At 47.1% G+C, this 19362-nt stretch overlaps 1 protein-coding gene and 1 non-coding gene across 3 annotated transcripts in view; both read left to right on the top strand.

Annotated features, from left to right (window-relative positions):
• The window catches only part of AKAP10 (A-kinase anchoring protein 10), a 201886-nt gene that overhangs the window by 143830 nt on the left and 38694 nt on the right, over positions 1 to 19362 (top strand). The window lies entirely within an intron of this gene.
• On the top strand, positions 16463 to 16578 carry LOC135054158 (U5 spliceosomal RNA). Its single transcript, XR_010243397.1, has one exon. It is a non-coding gene; the product is annotated as a U5 spliceosomal RNA (small nuclear RNA).

The raw sequence follows: 19362 nt of genomic DNA, 5'->3' as shown, positions 1-19362 counted from the left end.
TTGTCCACGGCGCCTCGGGTCTTTACCAAGGTAATGGCCGAGATGATGATTCTTCTTCGAAGAAAAGGCGTATTAGTTATCCCATACTTGGACGATCTCCTAATAAGGGCAAGGTCCAGAGAACAGCTGGAGACAGCTTTAGCACTATCTCAAGAGGTGCTAAGACAACACGGGTGGATTCTGAATATTCCAAAATCCCATTTAATCCCGACAACTCGTCTGCTGTTCCTAGGAATGATTCTGGACACGGTTCAGAAAAAGGTTTTCCTTCCAGAGGAAAAAGCCAAGGAGTTATCCGATCTGGTCAGGAACCTCCTAAAACCAGGAAAAGTGACAGTACATCAATGCACAAGAGTCCTGGGAAAAATGGTGGCTTCTTACGAAGCAATTCCATTCGGCAGATTCCATGCACGCCAGCCTGAGAGGCTGGGGAGCAGTCACACAAGGAAGAAACTTCCAGGGAGTATGGACGAGTCTGGAAAAGTCTCTTCACATAAACATTCTGGAACTAAGAGCAATCTACAATGCTCTAAGCCAGGCGGAACTTCTCCTGCAAGGAAAGCCGGTGTTGATTCAGTCGGACAACATCACGGCGGTCGCCCATGTAAACAGGCAGGGCGGCACAAGAAGCAGGAGTGCAATGGCAGAAGCTGCCAAGATTCTTCGCTGGGCGGAGAATCACGTGATAGCACTGTCAGCAGTGTTCATCCCGGGCGTGGACAACTGGGAAGCAGACTTCCTCAGCAGACACGATCTTCATCCGGGAGAGTGGGGTCTACATCCAGAAGTCTTCAACATGTTAATAGACCGTTGGGAAAGACCAATTGTAGACATGATGGCGTCTCGCCTCAACAAGAAACTGGACAAATATTGCGCCAGGTCAAGAGATCCACAGGCAATAGCTGTGGACGCACTGGTAACTCCTTGGGTGTACCAGTCAGTGTATGTGTTTCCTCCTCTGCCGCTCATACCAAAGGTATTGAAGATCATACGGCAAAGAAGAGTAAGAACAATACTAGTGGTTCCGGATTGGCCGAGAAGGACTTGGTATCCGGAACTTCAAGAGATGCTCACGGACGAACCGTGGCCTCTACCTCTGAGAAGGGACCTGCTACAGCAGGGTCCCTGTCTTTTTCAAGACTTACCGCGGCTGCGTTTGACGGCATGGCGGTTGAACGCCAGATCCTAAAAGGGAAAGGCATTCCAGAAGAAGTCATTCCTACCTTGATTAAGGCACGGAAGGAAGTCACCGTGAAACATTATCACCGCATTTGGCGAAAATATGTAGCGTGGTGCGAGGATCGGAGGGTTCCGACGGAGGAATTCCAACTGGGTCGTTTCCTACATTTCCTGCAATCAGGATTATCTATGGGTCTCAAATTGGGATCCATTAAGGTTCAAATTTCGGCCCGGTCAATATTCTTCCAAAAAGAATTGGCCTCTGTCCCTGAGGTCCAGACTTTTGTCAAGGGAGTACTGCATATACAGCCTCCTGTGGTGCCTCCGGTGGCACCGTGGGATCTAAATGTAGTTTTAGATTTCCTCAAATCCCATTGGTTTGAACCATTGAAAAAGGTGGATTTGAAATATCTCACATTGAAAGTGACTATGTTACTAGCCCTGGCCTCTGCCAGGAGAGTATCTGAATTGGCGGCTTTATCTTATAAAAGTCCTTATCTAATCTTCCATTCGGATAGGGCAGAACTGCGGACTCGTCCGCATTTTCTCCCTAAAGTGGTATCAGCATTTCATCTGAACCAACCTATTGTGGTGCCTGCGGCCACTAGCGACTTGGAGGACTCCAAGTTGTTGGACGTTGTCAGAGCCTTAAAAATATACATTGCAAGGACGGCTGGAGTCAGAAAATCTGACTCGCTGTTTATATTGTATGCACCCAACAAGTTGGGCGCACCTGCTTCTAAGCAGTCGATTGCTCGTTGGATTTGTAACACAATTCAACTTGCACATTCTGTGGCAGGCCTGCCACAGCCTAAAACTGTAAAAGCCCACTCCACAAGGAAGGTGGGCTCATCTTGGGCGGCTGCCCGAGGGGTCTCGGCATTACAACTCTGCCGAGCAGCTACGTGGTCGGGGGAGAACACGTTTGTAAAATTTTACAAATTTGATACCCTGGCAAAGGAGGACCTGGAGTTCTCTCATTCGGTGCTGCAGAGTCATCCGCACTCTCCCGCCCGTTTGGGAGCTTTGGTATAATCCCCATGGTCCTTTCAGGAACCCCAGCATCCACTTAGGACGATAGAGAAAATAAGAATTTACTTACCGATAATTCTATTTCTCGGAGTCCGTAGTGGATGCTGGGCGCCCATCCCAAGTGCGGATTATCTGCAATACTTGTACATAGTTATTGTTAACTAATTCGGGTTATTGTTAAGGAGCCATCTTTAAGAGGCCCTTTCTGTTGTCATACTGTTAACTGGGTTTAGATCACAAGTTGTACGGTGTGATTGGTGTGGCTGGTATGAGTCTTACCCGGGATTCAAAATGCCTCCCTTATTGTGTATGCTCGTCCGGGCACAGTACCTAACTGGAGTCTGGAGGAGGGTCATAGGGGGAGGAGCCAGTGCACACCACCTGACCTAGTAAAGCTTTACTTTTTTGTGCCCTGTCTCCTGCGGAGCCGCTATTCCCCATGGTCCTTTCAGGAACCCCAGCATCCACTACGGACTCCGAGAAATAGAATTATCGGTAAGTAAATTCTTATTTTAACCCCTGCCTGTATTCACAAAATAGCGGGAGACGAGCCCGCCGAAAAAGGGGCGGGGCCTATCTCCTCAGCACACGGCGCCATTTCCTCTCACAGCTCCGCTGGTCAGGACGGCTCCCAGGTCTCTCCACTGCACTACAGAAACAGGGTAAAACAGAGAGGGGGGGCAAATTTAATGGCAATATCTTGATATATATAAAGCAGCTATAAGGGAGCACTTATTATAAGGCTATCCCTGTCATATATAGCGCTTTTTGGTGTGTGCTGGCAGACTCTCCCTCTGTCTCCCCAAAGGGCTAGTGGGTCCTGTCTTCGTTTAGAGCATTCCCTGTGTGTCTGCTGTGTGTCGGTACGTGTGTGTCGACATGTATGAGGACGATATTGGTGTGGAGGCGGAGCAATTGCCAAATATGGGGATGTCACCTCCTAGGGGGTCGACACCAGAATGGATGCCTTTATTTATGGAATTACGGGATAGTGTCAACACGCTAAAGCAGTCGTTTGACGACATGAGGCGGCCGGACAATCAATTAGTGCCTGTCCAGGCGCCTCAAACACCGTCAGGGGCTGTAAAACGCCCTTTGCCTCAGTCGGTCGACACAGACCCAGACACAGGCACTGATTCCAGTGGTGACGAATCAACCGTATTTTCCAGTAGGGCCACACGTTATATGATTTTGGCAATGAAGGAGGCGTTACATTTAGCTGATACTACAGGTACCACTAAACAGGGTATTATGTGGGGTGTGAAAAAAAAAAGAAAAAAAAAAACTACCTATAGTTTTTCCTGAATCAGAAGAATTAAATGACGTGTGTGATGAAGCGTGGGTTGCCCCTGATAAAAAGCTGATAATTTAAAAAAAAATTATTGGCATTATACCCTTTCCCGCCAGAGGTTAGGGAGCGCTGGGAAACACCTCCTAGGGTGGACAAGGCGCTAACACGCTTATCAAAACAAGTGGCGTTACCTTCTCCTGAGACGGCCGCACTTAAAGATCCATCAGATAGGAGGATGGAAAATATCCCAAAAAGTATATACACACATGCAGGTGTTATACTACGACCAGCTATAGCGACTGCCTGGATGTGCAGTGCTGGGGTAGTTTGGTCAGAGTCCCTGATTGAAAATATTGATACCCTGGACAGGGACAATATTTTACTGTCGTTAGAACAAATAAAGGATGCATTTCTTTATATGCGTGATGCACAGAGGGATATCTGCACACTGGCATCACGGGTAAGTGCTATGTCCATTTCGGCCAGAAGAGCTTTATGGACGCGACAGTGGACAGGCGATGCGGATTCAAAACGGCATATGGAAGTTTTGCCGTATAAAGGGGAGGAGTTATTTGGAGTCGGTCTATCAGATTTGGTGGCCACGGCTACAGCCGGGAAATCCACCTTTCTACCTCAAGTCACTCCCCAACAGAAAAAGGCACCGACTTTTCAACCGCAGCCCTTTCGTTCCTTTAAAAATAAGAGAGCAAAGGGCTATTCATATCTGCCACGAGGCAGAGGTCGAGGGAAGAAACAGCAACACGCAGCTCCTTCCCAGGAACAGAAGCCCTCCCCGGCTTCTACAAAAGCCTCAGCATGACGCTGGGGCTTCTCAAGCGGACTCGGGGACGGTGGGAGGTCGTCTCAAAAATTACAGCGCGCAGTGGGCTCACTCGCAGGTAGATCCCTGGATCCTGCAGATAATATCTCAGGGGTACAGGTTGGAATTAGAGACAGATCCACCTCGCCGTTTCCTGAAGTCTGCTTTACCAACGTCCCCTTCCGAAAGGGAGACGGTTTTGGAAGCCATTCACAAGCTGTACTCTCAGCAGGTGATAGTCAAGGTACCTCTTCTACAACAAGGGAAGGGGTATTATTCCACTCTATTTGTGGTACCGAAGCCGGATGGCTCGGTAAGGCCTATTCTAAATCTGAAGTCCTTGAACCTGTACATAAAGAAGTTCAAGTTCAAGATGGAGTCACTCAGAGCAGTGATAGCGAACCTGGAAGAAGGGGACTTTATGGTATCCTTGGACATCAAGGATGCGTATCTCCACGTTCCAATTTACCCCTCACACCAGGGGTACCTCAGGTTCGTTGTACAAAACTGTCACTATCAGTTTCAGACGCTGCCGTTTGGTTTGTCCACGGCACCTCGGGTCTTTACAAAGGTAATGGCCGAGATGATGATTCTTCTTCGAAGAAAAGGCGTATTAATTATCCCATACTTGGACGATCTCCTAATAAGGGCAAGGTCCAGAGAACAGCTAGAGATGGGATTAGCAATATCTCAAGAGGTGCTAAAGCAGCACGGATGGATTCTGAATATTCCAAAATCCCAATTAATGCCGAAAACTCGTCTGCTGTTCCTAGGGATGATTCTGGACACGGTTCAGAAAAAGGTTTTTCTTCCCGAGGAAAAAGCCAAGGAGTTATCCGACCTGGTCAGGAATCTCCTAAAACCAGGAAAGGTGTCTGTACATCAATGCACGCATCTTCAGATGCACCTGCGGATAACCCTGTCTCCAAGGACAAGGGTATCTCTTCTGTGGTGGTTGCAGAGGGCTCATCTATTGGAGGGCCGCAGATTCGGCATGCAGGATTGGATCCTGGTGGCCACGGACGCCAGCCTGAGAGGCTGGGGAGCAGTCACACAAGGAAGAAACTTCCAGGGAGTGTGGTCGAGCCTGGAAAAGTCTCTTCACATAAACATTCTGGAACTAAGAGCAATCTACAATGCTCTAAGCCAGGCGGAACCTCTGCTTCAAGGAAGACCGGTGTTGATCCAGTCGGACAACATCACGGCAGTCGCCCATGTAAACAGACAGGGCGGCACAAGAAGCAGGAGTGCAATGGCAGAAGCTGCCAGGATCCTTCGCTGGGCGGAGAATCACGTGATAGCACTGTCAGCAGTGTTCATCCCGGGAGTGGACAACTGGGAAGCAGACTTCCTCAGCAGACACGATCTTCACCCGGGAGAGTGGGGACTTCATCCAGAAGTTTTCCACATGCTAATAAACCGTTGGGAAAGACCAATGGTGGACATGATGGCGTCTCGCCTCAACAAAAAACTGGACAGGTATTGCGCCAGGTCAAGAGATCCGCAGGCAATAGCTGTGGACGCGCTGGTAACACCTTGGGTGTACCAGTCGGTGTATGTGTTTCTTCCTCTGCCTCTCATACCAAAGGTATTGAGAATCATACGGCAAAGCGGAGTAAGAACGATACTAGTGGCTCCGGATTGGCCAAGAAGGTCTTGGTACCCGGAACTTCAAGAGATGGTCACGGACGATCCGTGGCCTCTACCTCTAAGACAGGACCTGCTTCAGCAGGGACCGTGTCTATTCCAAGACTTACCGCGGCTGCGTTTGACGGCATGGCGGTTGAACGCCAGATCCTAAAAGGAAAAGGCATTCCAGAAGAAGTCATTCCTACCTTGATTAAGGCAAGAAAGGAAGTCACCGCGAAGCATTATCACCGCATTTGGCGGAAATATGTTGCGTGGTGCGAGGATCGGAGTGCTCCGACGGAGGAATTTCAACTGGGTCGTTTCCTACATTTCCTGCAATCAGGATTGTCTATGGGTCTCAAATTGGGATCTATTAAGGTTCAAATTTCGGCCCTGTCAATATTCTTCCAAAAAGAATTGGCCTCAGTTCCTGAGGTCCAGACTTTTGTCAAAGGAGTACTGCATATACAGCCTCCTGTGGTGCCTCCGGTGGCACCGTGGGATCTAAATGTAGTTTTAGATTTCCTCAAATCCCATTGGTTTGAACCACTAAAAAATGTGGATTTGAAATATCTCACATGGAAAGTGACTATGTTACTGGCCCTGGCGTCCGCCAGGAGAGTATCTGAACTGGCGGCTTTATCTTATAAAAGCCCTTATTTAATTTTCCATTCGGATAGGGCAGAGCTGCGGACGCGTCCGCATTTTCTCCCTAAGGTGGTATCAGCGTTTCACCTGAACCAGCATATTGTAGTGCCTGCGGCTACAAGCGACTTGGAGGACTCCAAGTTGTTGGACGTTGTCAGAGCTTCAAAAATATACATTTCAAGGACGGCTGGAGTCAGAAAATCTGACTCGCTGTTTATACTGTATGCACCCAACAAGTTGGGTGCGCCTGCTTCTAAGCAGTCGATTGCTCGTTGGATTTGTAACACAATTCAACTTGCACATTCTGTGGCAGGCCTGCCACAGCCTAAATCTGTTAAGGCCCATTCCACAAGGAAGGTGGGCTCATCTTGGGCGGCTGCCCGAGGGGTCTCGGCATTACAACTCTGCCGAGCAGCTACGTGGTCAGGGGAGAACACGTTTGTAAAATTCTACAAATTTGATACCCTGGCAAAGGAGGACCTGGAGTTCTCTCATTCGGTGCTGCAGAGTCATCCGCACTCTCCCGCCCGTTTGGGAGCTTTGGTATAATCCCCATGGTCCTTTCAGGAACCCCAGCATCCACTAGGACGATAGAGAAAATAAGAATTTACTTACCGATAATTCTATTTCTCGGAGTCCGTAGTGGATGCTGGGCGGATTATCTGCAATACTTGTACATAGTTATTGTTAACTAATTCGGGTTATTGTTTAGGGAGCCATCTTTCAGAGGCTCTTCTGTTATCATACTGTTAACTGGGTTTAGATCACAAGTTGTACGGTGTGATTGGTGTGGCTGGTATGAGTCTTACCCGGGATTCAAAATCCTCCCTTATTGTGTACGCTCGTCCGGGCACAGTACCTAACTGGAGTCTGGAGGAGGGTCATAGGGGGAGGAGCCAGTGCACACCACCTGATCTGGAAAAGCTTTACTTTTTGTGCCCTGTCTCCTGCGGAGCCGCTATTCCCCATGGTCCTTTCAGGAACCCCAGCATCCACTACGGACTCCGAGAAATAGAATTATCGGTAAGTAAATTCTTATTTTTTCTATTTTATGTATCCCTTTCCCCCTTCCAAAAGGCAGGGTCAGGGATAGTGCAGCTGCTGATAGCAGCAGGGGCGTGTCGGGCCTCTCTGAAAGAGCTCCCTCACAGCCACACACACACACACTTCCTGCAGGCTGGCCGGCGCTTACTGAGAAGCCCTGTCGGAGCCTCATTACAGATATTGCAGGTATGTGAGGAGAGTGAGAACGGGGCGGTCAGCTTCCGCTGCCGTCCCGACGAGGGGAGAAGGCGCTGCTGTTTTTTCTGGCTGCGGCTGCAGCAGCGCCGGCCGCCGGGTAACGTTCAGCGGCTGGCGCCGGGTAACGCTCAGCTGCTGGCCGCCGGGTAATGCTGGCCGCCGGGTCTCCGCTCCAGCGCTTCTTAAATGCTCCGGCCGCCGCTACAGGCTATCTGCTCCCCGCGTCTGGTCCGCCGCCGCTGCTCCCAATGCTCCGGCCGCCGCTTGTATCCGCTGGGGGCCGTAATCATAGCGCTAAGCTCTATCAGGTGCCCGATGCCCGGCCCGCACTGCACGCTACAGCTGCGAGGGGGGGGTGGAGAAGAGACAGCAGCAGGCTGTTGAATGCCACACATTTTATATATATATAATATATAATGAGGCTTTTGCTGGCAGGGAGACTCTGTATAACATCAGTATGGAATGCACTGTGATTATATGTATAAGCATGGCAGCCATTAACCATGCTTCCTGTGGCAGCCATTAATCATGCTTCCTGTGTCTTCCTCTGTGATTCCAGAACGTTCCTGTCCTACATCTCTACTCCACCGGAGGCGCAGGGGTGTTAGAGGGAATTTGGGATCACATTTCATAGTACTGGCCACGTGTACTGCACTTGGCCAGATTTATATACAGAGACACCTTACTGCTATTTTACTGAGTCGTGCAGGTGTCTGTTTTTTGTGTATTGTATTGTCTGTCGCCATAATGAGTAAGGCACCAGCAAAAACTAAAAAGCATAATTGCAAAGTCTGTAACAGTGTATTACCGGATGGATCTACCACATGTACAGTATGTTTTGTAAATTCGGTTCAGAATACCATTGCTGCTCCTGTTTTACAACCAATTTCCTCACCGGACCCTCCGTGGGGTATGTTAGTAAATGTACTGGATAGGTTAAGTTCAGAATTGACCGCCGCTCGTCAGGAGCGGGAAACGGTAAGATCTGAGTCTAGAATGAGACCGCCAGAACTACCGGAGGCGTCTCAGTCTTGCGTAAGGTCCAAATCCATTTTGGGTAAACGGGATAACTTTCATATGTCTTATGATTTTCCAGTGTCTGCTATGTTGCATTCTGACGATTCCATGCCTGACCTCACGGAACAAGATGAGGGCGAAGTGGAGTCAGATGGCGAGGAGGTTAACAGTTCCGGCATTGATGATCTCATCAGAGCGGTACGTCAGTCTCTAAGGTTTCCTGAAGCTGAGCAGCCTCTCACAAATGATCAGGTCGTATTTACTAAACGACGGAAGACGCCAATAAGTTTTCCTGTGTCGGATTCTCTAAATCAGATGCTAGTAGAAACACGACAGAATCCAGATAAACGGTTTTCTATACCTCGCAGATTTAAGTCTAGTTATCCGTTTCCAGACTCGGTAACGTGTACATGGGAGAATCCACCAATAGTTGATTCGTCAGTGTCCAAGCTTACCAAGAAATTAACCATACCAGTGCCATCAGCTACTACGCTTAAAGATCCTTCAGATCGCAAAATAGAAACTATGCTAAAATCCATGTATGTAGCAGCAGGTGTGATGCTAAGACCTGGATTGGTTGGCATTTGGGTCACTAAGGCGCTCATAATATGGCTTACAGAACTCAAATCTGCTTTACAGGACGAAAACCTGATAATTCTTGTAAATCAAATGATTGAGGCTGTAGAGTATCTCTGTACAGCGTCTACTGACGTCTGTCAGCTCACTTCTCGTATTTCATCGTCGCTAATTACGGCACGAAGAGCACTCTACCTGCGTACTTATCAGGCGGAGGCAGAGGTCAAACGAAGTATAGAGGCGTTGCCTTACGATGGAAAGAAGTTGTTTGGTCCAGAATTGGACGCATGGATTGCGGAGGCTACGGGAGGTAAGTCTGTTTTCTTACCATTGCCTCCACCGGTTCCAAGAAGAAGGTACGCTGGACCTTCGTTCAAATCCTTTAGACCTCAGCCCTTTCGAGGACGTGGCAGAGGATCAGCCACGCCTGCTAGACGTGGTCGCGGACGTGGTTTCCATCAAACCAACACAACTCGCCAAGACGCTAAGGTTACCGACAAGCCAGTGGCATGACGGCCTACCAGCCCATCTCGGTTCTCCAATTGTGGGAGCACGCCTTCAGACGTTCCATGTAGCGTGGTTCCACACATCCGCGGATGGCTGGATCCGAAATTTAGTGTTAAAAGGTTACAAAATAGAGTTCGACTGTCTTCCGCCTCTGCGGTTTTTCAAGACAGGATTGCCTCTGTCGGACGACAAGAGGACGGTTTTGCAAATTGCCATTCAGTCCCTACTAGATTCGGCAGTGTTAATTCCGGTCCCTGTACACCAACAGGGTCAGGGTTATTATTCAAGTCTGTTTGTGGTCCCGAAGCCGGATGGCTCAGTCAGACCAATATTGAACTTAAAGGGGCTCAATCAGTACGTAACTTACTACAGATTCAAGATGGAGTCTCTACGTTCGGTGATTGCGGGTTTAGAGGCAAAGGAATTTATGATTGCGCTAGACCTCAAGGATGCGTACTTACACATTCCAATTTGGCAGCCTCATCAGAAATTCTTACGGTTTGCAATACGCCAGAACCATTACCAGTTTCAGGCTCTACCGTTTGGCCTGTCATCAGCGCCACGGGTATTCACCAAAGTGATGTCTGTGATGATAGCTCACCTCAGATCCCTGGGAGTGACAATAGTTCCGTATTTAGACGATCTGCTCATCAAAGCTCCGTCTCAACAGATACTTCTCCAACATGCGCTGCTAACATACGATGTACTGGTTCACCACGGTTGGATTGTCAACTTCAAGAAATCACATCTAATTCCGTCTCAACGCCTTCAGTTCCTAGGTATGATTCTCGATACGGTCAATCAAAGAATTTACCTACCACAGCAGAAAGTACAAATGCTACGCCATCTAGTACAATTAGTGCTCAAGCCACGCACAGTGTCGGTACACTTGTGCATTCGCCTCTTAGGCACAATGGTGGCAGCTTTCGAGGCGCTTCAGTTCAGAAGATTTCACTCTCGTCCATTTCAGCTGAATGTGCTTGCCCAGTGGTCGGGCTCGCATCTGCAGATTCACCACAGGGTGAGGTTGTCACCAACAGCAAGAGTATCTCTGCTCTGGTGGCTCAAGGAACACAATTTAACCGCAGGAAGACGGTTCGGAGGTTGGAATTGGATAATTCTAACTACGGACGCCAGTCTCAGAGGTTGGGGAGCGGTAATTCAAAATTGTCAGCTCCAGGGTCTCTGGGCGGATCACGAGAAATTGCTGTCGATAAATGTTCTAGAACTCCGCGCAATTTACAATGCGCTACGACAAGCAGTGCATATGCTTCGCTCTCAGCCTGTCCAAGTGCAGTCGGACAATGCGACGGCGGTCGCATACATCAACAAACAAGGAGGAACGAGAAGCCGCATGGCAATGCGGGAAGTAGCTCGAATCCTCAATTGGGCGGAATGCCACCAGGTGATATTGTCGGCAGTGTTCATTCCGGGAGTGGACAACTGGGAAGCGGATTATCTCAGTCGTCGGGATTTTCATCCAGGCGAATGGGCATTAAATCCAGAAGTGTTTCGCATGTTGGTTCAGCGATGGGGTTATCCTCAGGTGGACCTGATGGCGTCTCGACACAATCACCAGACATTCCAGTATGTGTCCAGAACAAGAGATCCACAGGCAGTGGCGGTGGATGCTCTCACGGTCGAGTGGCCGTACAGTCTTGTGTATCTGTTTCCACCGTTTCCGTTGCTCCCTCTGGTGCTAAAACGAATCAAAAGAGAGTCGGTCACAGTCATACTAGTGGCGCCTCATTGGACTCGGAGAGCTTGGTACTCGGATCTCCGAGGATTACTCGCAGACGATCCTTGGCCGCTCCAGCTACGTCCAGACCTGTTACAACAGGGTCCATTCCTTTACCCCGATTTAGCGCGGCTGCGTTTGACGGGGTGGCTGTTGAGACCGTCCTCTTAAGAAGAGAGGGCATTCCAGATTCAGTTATACCAACCATGTTACGAGCTAGGAAGCCAGTTACGGCAGCTCATTATTACAGAATATGGCGTGCCTATATAGGTTGGTGTGAAGCTCGGAAATTTCCGACATCAGCTTTCAAGTTATGCCGCCTCTTGTTGTTTCTACAAACAGGGTTAGATGGAGGACTGCGTTTATCTACACTAAAGGTGCAGGTATCTGCTTTGTCAATTTACTTTCAAAGACGATTGGCTCTATTGCCGTCTATACGCACTTTTCTCCAAGGTGTCCTCAGAGTACAGCCTCCATTCATTCCACCTACAGCGCCATGGGACTTGAATCTGGTTTTAGAGTTCTTACAGTCTTCATATTTTGAACCCTTACAGCAAGTGGATATAAAGTTTCTCACTTGGAAAACAATTTTTCTTCTAGCCTTAGCTTCGGCAAGGCGTGTTTCGGATTTGGGTGCATTGTCATGCAAGGCACCGTATTTGGTGTTTCATGATGACAGAGCGGAACTTCGTACGAATCCCGCCTTCTTACCAAAGGTAGTGTCATCTTTTCACATCAATCAACCAATAGTAGTTCCTGTGTTGACGGCACATTCTGGAACTCTGGATGTGGTACGCGCATTACGCGTTTATGTATCCCGAACGTCTTCAGTTCGTAAAACGGATACGTTGTTTGTTCTCTATGATGCTGCCAAGATGGGTTGGCCAGCGTCTAAACAAACCTTGTCCAGATGGATAAAACTGACCATACGTCAGGCTTACCTTCATGCTAGGTTACAACCGCCTACGTCAGTAACCGCTCATTCCACACGTTCTGTGGGAACTTCATGGGCAGCTGGTCGTGGGGCTTCTGCGACGCAGCTTTGCCGTGCGGCTACATGGTCTTCAGTGCACACGTTTGTGCGCTTTTACAAGTTTGATACATTTGCGGCATCAGCATCTAGCTTTGGCCGCCTAGTGTTACAAGTGCCAAACAGCTCTCCCGCCCATGGGGGAAGCTTTGGTACGTCCCAAGAGTACTCCAGTGACCCCTAGTGGATGATAAAGAAAATAGGATTTCTTTATCATCCACTAGGGGTCACTGGAGTACTCTTGGGATATGGACGGGCGTAGCCGAACAAAGGCACTGAATATTCAAATTTAGGACTCTCCCCCCCCTCCATATCCCCAAGTACCTCAGTGTACTTTGCCAGTGTTTTTTCGGTGCTCACAGATGAACATCGGCTTGTGGCAATGGCCACTTTTCAGATTTTTATTTTTATTTTTAATTTTTACACTTCCCGTCTCAGTTTATGGAAAAACATGGGTCCGGGATGGTGCCGCTGCAAGGCAGCGGATGGCGTGTCGGTCCTCACAAAGAGCACCCTCACAGCCACAGGCGCTATAGGCAAGCGCATGGCGTGTCGGTCCTCACAAAGAGCACCCTCACAGCCACAGGCAGCCACTGTCTCCTGCAAACTGAACGGAGCTTACAGAAAGAAGCTCCGTCACAGCCAGGATAAGACAAAGAGCTGGAAGGATCTACAGCTGCAAGGAGCTTACAGAAGCTCCGTCACAGCCAAGATGAGGCTGAAACGGAGCTTGCAGAGAGAAGAGAAGGCGGCACAAGGTATGAGTGTCAGGGCGGTCAGCTCACGCTGCCGCCCTGCTGTGTGTGAGTGTTATACTGTAGAAATGCCATAGCCGCTGAGCACGTGAGTGTTATACTGTAGAAAGAGCACGCCGCTGAAGGTCTTGCTGAACGATGCGCAGAGCGGCCGCACGTCACTCAGACGTTGGCCGCTCTCACTGCGCTGATGGCCCGGTACGAGAATCTCCGTGCGCTGTACTAAGCAGAGCGGCCGCACGTCACTCAGACGCCGGCCGCTCTCACTGCTCTGAGGGCACGGCACCGCTACACGCCACCGACATTCTCCTGGGCTGAACTAAGCAGAGCGGCCGCACGTCACTCAGACGCCGGCCGCTCTCACTGCTCTGATGCGGCACCGTTACACGCCGCCGACATTCTCCGGGCGCTCAACTAAGCAGAGCGGCCGCACGTCACTCAGACGCCGGCCGCTCTCACTGCTCTGATGGCCCGGCACCGCTACACGCCGCCGAGACGCTCCTCTACTAAAGAGAGCGGCCGCACGTCACTAAAGGACGCAGGCCACTCTTCCAGAGAGACACCGCAGACACAGGGAGACTGTGTACTGCTGTAGGAAGCAGCTGCCGGACGGCTCCCCGGCGCTAGATTCAGGCTCTCCTGCTCTCCCTGCTCCCGATCTCCGTACGCTGCAGGTAAGGGATGCAGGGGGGGGGGGGGGAATAATACCCATAGCAGCAGCAAAGGCTGCAGGGGTTCAAAATACACAAGCAGCGCAGCACGTTAAACAATGTACACTGTGTACTGTGATGTTTCAGCACGTTTTATATATATATATACATATAATGAAGCTTTTGCTGGCGAAACTGTCTATAATATCAGTATGAACTGTGATTATATGTGTAAACACTGTATATATATATATAATATATATATGAGGCTTTGGCTGGCAATAGGTTATCAGTGGCATAACCTATTGCACGTTTAACCATGTTTTCTGTTATTTTTGGTTACAGTTGCAAGATAAATACACTGCAGGCAGTGCTCATATTATTTGAATAAATGCATATATTTTACTGTATCCTACACCTGGGCAAAGTAACTGTATAATAGGCTATTAAGCCTATATTAAAACTGCAGCAGGTAACCTGTACTGTGATTTTCTGGGAAAGCATGGCATGACGGCCATTTTAATCATTGCTGGTTTTCCAGTTATAATTCCAGACCATACACCTCTACTCCACAAGGAGGCGCAGGGGTGTTAGTGGGAATTTTTTAGTTCAAGATAATTCTAGAACATTCCTGCCCTACATCTTTAAGCCACCAGAAGGCGCAGGGGTGTTAGTAGGAATTTGGTTCGGGTTTCATGCCCATGTGAACTGCTTTTCACATAAAGACTTTAGTTTCCTAATAAATATGCTGTTCAGCAATAACATATATATATAGATATATATGCCATATAATAATGTTATTAAGTCGTGCAAGTGTCTGTCTGTTGCCTATTATGATGTCTGTCTACATAGCGAATAAGGCTCTAGTGCAGACTAAAAATGTTAACATTGGCAATTCAAATTAAAACAGCGGTAATCGGAGTCTCAGAATAACTCCGCCAGCGCTAACAAAAGACAATCTTTCCAAAGTGACAATTTTCCTTTGGGTACCAGAGTGTTTATTTCACTAGTCTTATAATTTAATGCACGATTCTATGTCAAATCTCACACCGATAACTACAAGTGAGAAGGGTACATTAGTCCAGCATTCAGATAGTGCGGGGTTTTGGACAACCATACATAATCGTTTCCAAAAGGACGCGATCCGCCATTGGTATATGCGTTTCTGTCAAACATTATAAAAACCACAGATACATTTGGGTCACTAGAATATATGTATGAAACCATGCCGATCACGGTTAAAAGAAGCTGCAGAGTATATCTGTAAAGCTTTTGCTAACGCCGGTTATTTTCAATGTCGCTAGTTAAGCGCGACAAGGCCAGAGCTTGTTTGCTCCTAAATTGGATATATGTGTAACGACATTTTATCCCTTTACGATATTCTGCCATTAGCGCATACAATATACTTGTAACGGCGTTTTATTCCTTTATAAAAATCACTCACGCCTTGTAACGACAGGACGTTACAGTCAGCAAGCCAGTGGTTTGATGACCTCTTTTACAATTGTGGAAGTGCGTCTTTTCAGGTTACATTTGCGAGGTTTCATGACTTCAACTCATATATGTCTCAGCTATTTACAGCTTAGAGTACAAAACTGCTTCTGGCGAACGGTTTGGCAGGTTGTCATTTAGTCTTTGCTGGTTTATAAACCAGGCAATAGTACGCCAACAGAGTCAAAATTACTTATTCCCGTCTGTTTGAGCAAAATCAAACAGCTCCGTTGCAATATCAATCAGCAAGTCATTTACTACAGTTAGAAAATGGATTTTCTGCAGTTAGTTTTTGCTTATTGCAGCCACAAAATTGTATAATTGCATTTGATCTTCACAATGCGTATTTACCCAGTCCGGTTTCTTCATCACAGGTTCTAGCGTTTGCAAATCGCCACAACCATTAACCATTTCATTTATACCGTTGCTTATCGCTTCCGGTATTTACCAAAGTGATGTTGGAATAATCGCTCATCTCACATAAGAACTATGTATCAACAAAGTTCCTCTATCTTGCGCTACTAAGGTATACTGCGGTAGCAGATTAAGTTCGAAAACAATCACATCTAAGTCGGTCTAAACGATGTCAATTCCTAGGTAAGATTATAAATAAGGTAAATCAAAGACTTTTACCTACTACACCAGCAAGAACAAAGGTACACGCACAGCGGTACATTGGTGTATTCACTTATTAAGAATAAAGATGTGTTTTCAACGCAAAGGTTCTAAAACACGACAGATTGCTGTCAATAAATGTCCTAGAACTCTGTGCATTTTACAATGCAATAGATAAATGTCCTAGAACTCTGTGCATTTTACAATGCAATAAATGATTCGTTTTCAGTCTGACCAGGGATAGACTCTGGGTTCTCTTCAGAACGAATAAATCTTTCGCTTTTTACTAAAGATTTCTGTGGACAGGAACAACCGTGAGTTTCATGTAATTTTGTTTTTTCATGCCTGGCTCACGCTGCCCGTAAGCAGTCAAACAAAGCAACGGCAGTTGCATACACAACAACCAGTGAAAACCAAGAAGCCGCATGGCAATGCGGCAGGTAACTCAAATCTTCAATGGCTCAGAACGCCATTATGTGAAAATGTCAAGACATCAATCCGTGAGTGGACATTTGTTAGACAAAAGATCTCACCCGTCAGGGTTTGGATCTTGAAAACTGGACATTAAATCCAGAGGTGTTTCATATGTGAGTCCACAGAAGGCGGTTACCCCAAGTATACATAATGGCATCTCGCCACAATTACAAAAGCTCAGTATGTGTACATCACATTCATGGGGTCATTCAGCATCGTGTATCTGGCTCCACCATTTTCCGCTTCTCTCTTCGTTGCCAAAACGGATCAGAAGACAGTTCGTCACAGTCATACTGGTGGTATCTCATGGGTTTCGGAGAAGTTTGCTTCTCGAATTTTCAAGTAATACTTGCACACGATCTTGGCCCGCTCATAATACGGCCAACCTGTTACATCACGGAACGTTCTTTTACCCATAGTTACCTATGTACCTATTATCTATGTACCGCAGCTGCGGTTGACGGGGTGAGAGTTCAGACCGCTCTCTTAAAAAATAGAGAATTACAGTATCGGTTATACCAACCATGTTACGAAATAGTAAGCCGCTTAAGGCAGCTCATAATTAAAAAAAAAAATTTCGTGTGCTTACATAGGTTATAAACCTCGGAAGTTTCCAACATCATACTTCAAGTACCCGTATTCTGTTAAACGGGATGGGATGGAAAACTGCGTTCATCTGCACTAAGAGTGCAGGTATCTGTGTGGTAAACTTATTTTCAAAGCGTTTGCCTCTATTTACGTCTGTAAACATCTTTCTACAAGGTGTCACCAAAGTTCAGACTCTATTTATCCCACCTACAGCGCCAGGCGATTTGAGGTTGGGTTCAGATTTCTTAGTTTTCATATTTTGGAATCCTTTCAACAAATGGGAATTAAGTTTCATATTTTTGAACCCTTACAACAAATGGGTATTAAGTTCTCACTTTGGAAAACATTTTTCTTCTAGCCTTGGCTTCGCCAAGGGTGCTTCGGCAAGGATTTTGTTTTCATATTTGGGTGCCTTGTATTCCAAGCCACCGTATTTGAGTTTTCTCATTACAAAGCAGATCTTCCGACGAAATCCGCTTTCGTATTCTTCACATCAATATACCAATAGTGGTTCCTGTGGGGACAGCACATTCTAAAATTCTGAATGTGGTACACGCGTTACGCGTTTATATATGTAGTACGTGATATGAATACGTTGTTTGTTCTATATGATACTGCAAACTGGGGTTAGCCAGTTTCTCAGCAGATTTTATCCGGTTGGATAATAATGACTACAAGTCAGGCTTACTTTAAGGCTAAGTTACAATCGCCTACGTCAGTAATAGCATCCCACAGGTTCTGTGGGAATGTCACACCCAGCGGGTCGTGGAGCGTCTACGACGCGGCTACATAGCCTTTAGTGCACCACGTTTGTGCACGTTTACACGTTATGAATGGTGGCGCCATCAGCATTTAGCTTTGGCTGCCTACTGTTACAAGTATCAAACAGCTCTCCCGCCCACGAGGGAAGCTTTGGTACGTCCCAAGAGTACTCCAGTGACCCCTAGTGGATGATAAAGAAAATAGGATTTTGGTACTTACCAGGTAAATCCTTTTCTTTGAATCCATAGGGGGCACTGGACGCCCACCCAGAGCAGTTTTACCTGGGTTGTTGTAAGCTCAAGGGAGCTTAGTGAACAAATTTAACTTGGATGGTATTAAGCTCGAAGGAGCTTAGGGTAACACATTTTCACCAATTGGCTCAAATTATAAAGTTCTATCGGTTAAGGTGTCAACTGTTTAGTTGACAATAAGGTTACGGATCAACTTTGTGGTTGTCCGTTATGTTATAGGGATTCTCCATTGTCAACCTCTCTATATCCTGTTCGCTCAGTAAAAAACACTGGCAAAGTACACTGAGGTACTTGGGGATATGGAGGGGGGGGAGAGTCCTAAATTTGAATATTCAGTGCCTTTGTTCGGCTACGCCCGTCCATATCCCAAGAGTACTCCAGTGCCCCCTATGGATTCAAAGAAAAGGATTTACCTGGTAAGTACCAAAATCCTATTTTTGGTACTTACCAGGTAAATCCTTTTCTTTGAATCCATAGGGGGCACTGGACGCCCACCCAGAGCAGTTGTGGTTAGTTCTGAGGATCTTATGGTAACACATTTTCACCGACTGGTTCAAATTACAAGTGCTGGTTAGGGTGTCAACTGTATAGTTGTCAGTAACGTTATGGGTTAACTTCGTTATTGTCAGTTATGTTATATGTAATACTCCATTGTCAACCTCTCTATAGTTCCTGTTCGGCTCAGTAAAAAACACTGAGAGGTACTCGGGGATATGGAGGGGTGGAGTGTTCTAAATTTAAATATTCAGTGCTGTTCCTACGGAAGCCCGTCCATATCCCAAGAGTACTCCAGTGCCCCCTATGGATTCAAAGAAAAGGATTTACCTGGTAAGTACCAAAATCCTATTTTTAATAATATGGAAAATAATGGCAACAAGGTCTCCTTCAAATCCTTACCGGTGAATAAAAGGGGTGTGGTTCATAGGGTCTACCACACTTGGGTCAACACTCACTAGGTTGACCACTATTGGTCGACAGTGACTAAGTCGACACAAAAAATAGGTCGACATGAGCAAGATCGACATGACAAAAGGTCGCCATTAGTTTAAATAAAAAAAAAGGTGGTG

The sequence above is a fragment of the Pseudophryne corroboree genome, chromosome 2 (assembly GCF_028390025.1).
Source record: "Pseudophryne corroboree isolate aPseCor3 chromosome 2, aPseCor3.hap2, whole genome shotgun sequence".
Lineage (NCBI taxonomy): Eukaryota > Metazoa > Chordata > Amphibia > Anura > Myobatrachidae > Pseudophryne > Pseudophryne corroboree.
Note: the sequence above shows the minus strand (reverse complement) of the source record. Positions and strands in the feature narration are given on the sequence as shown.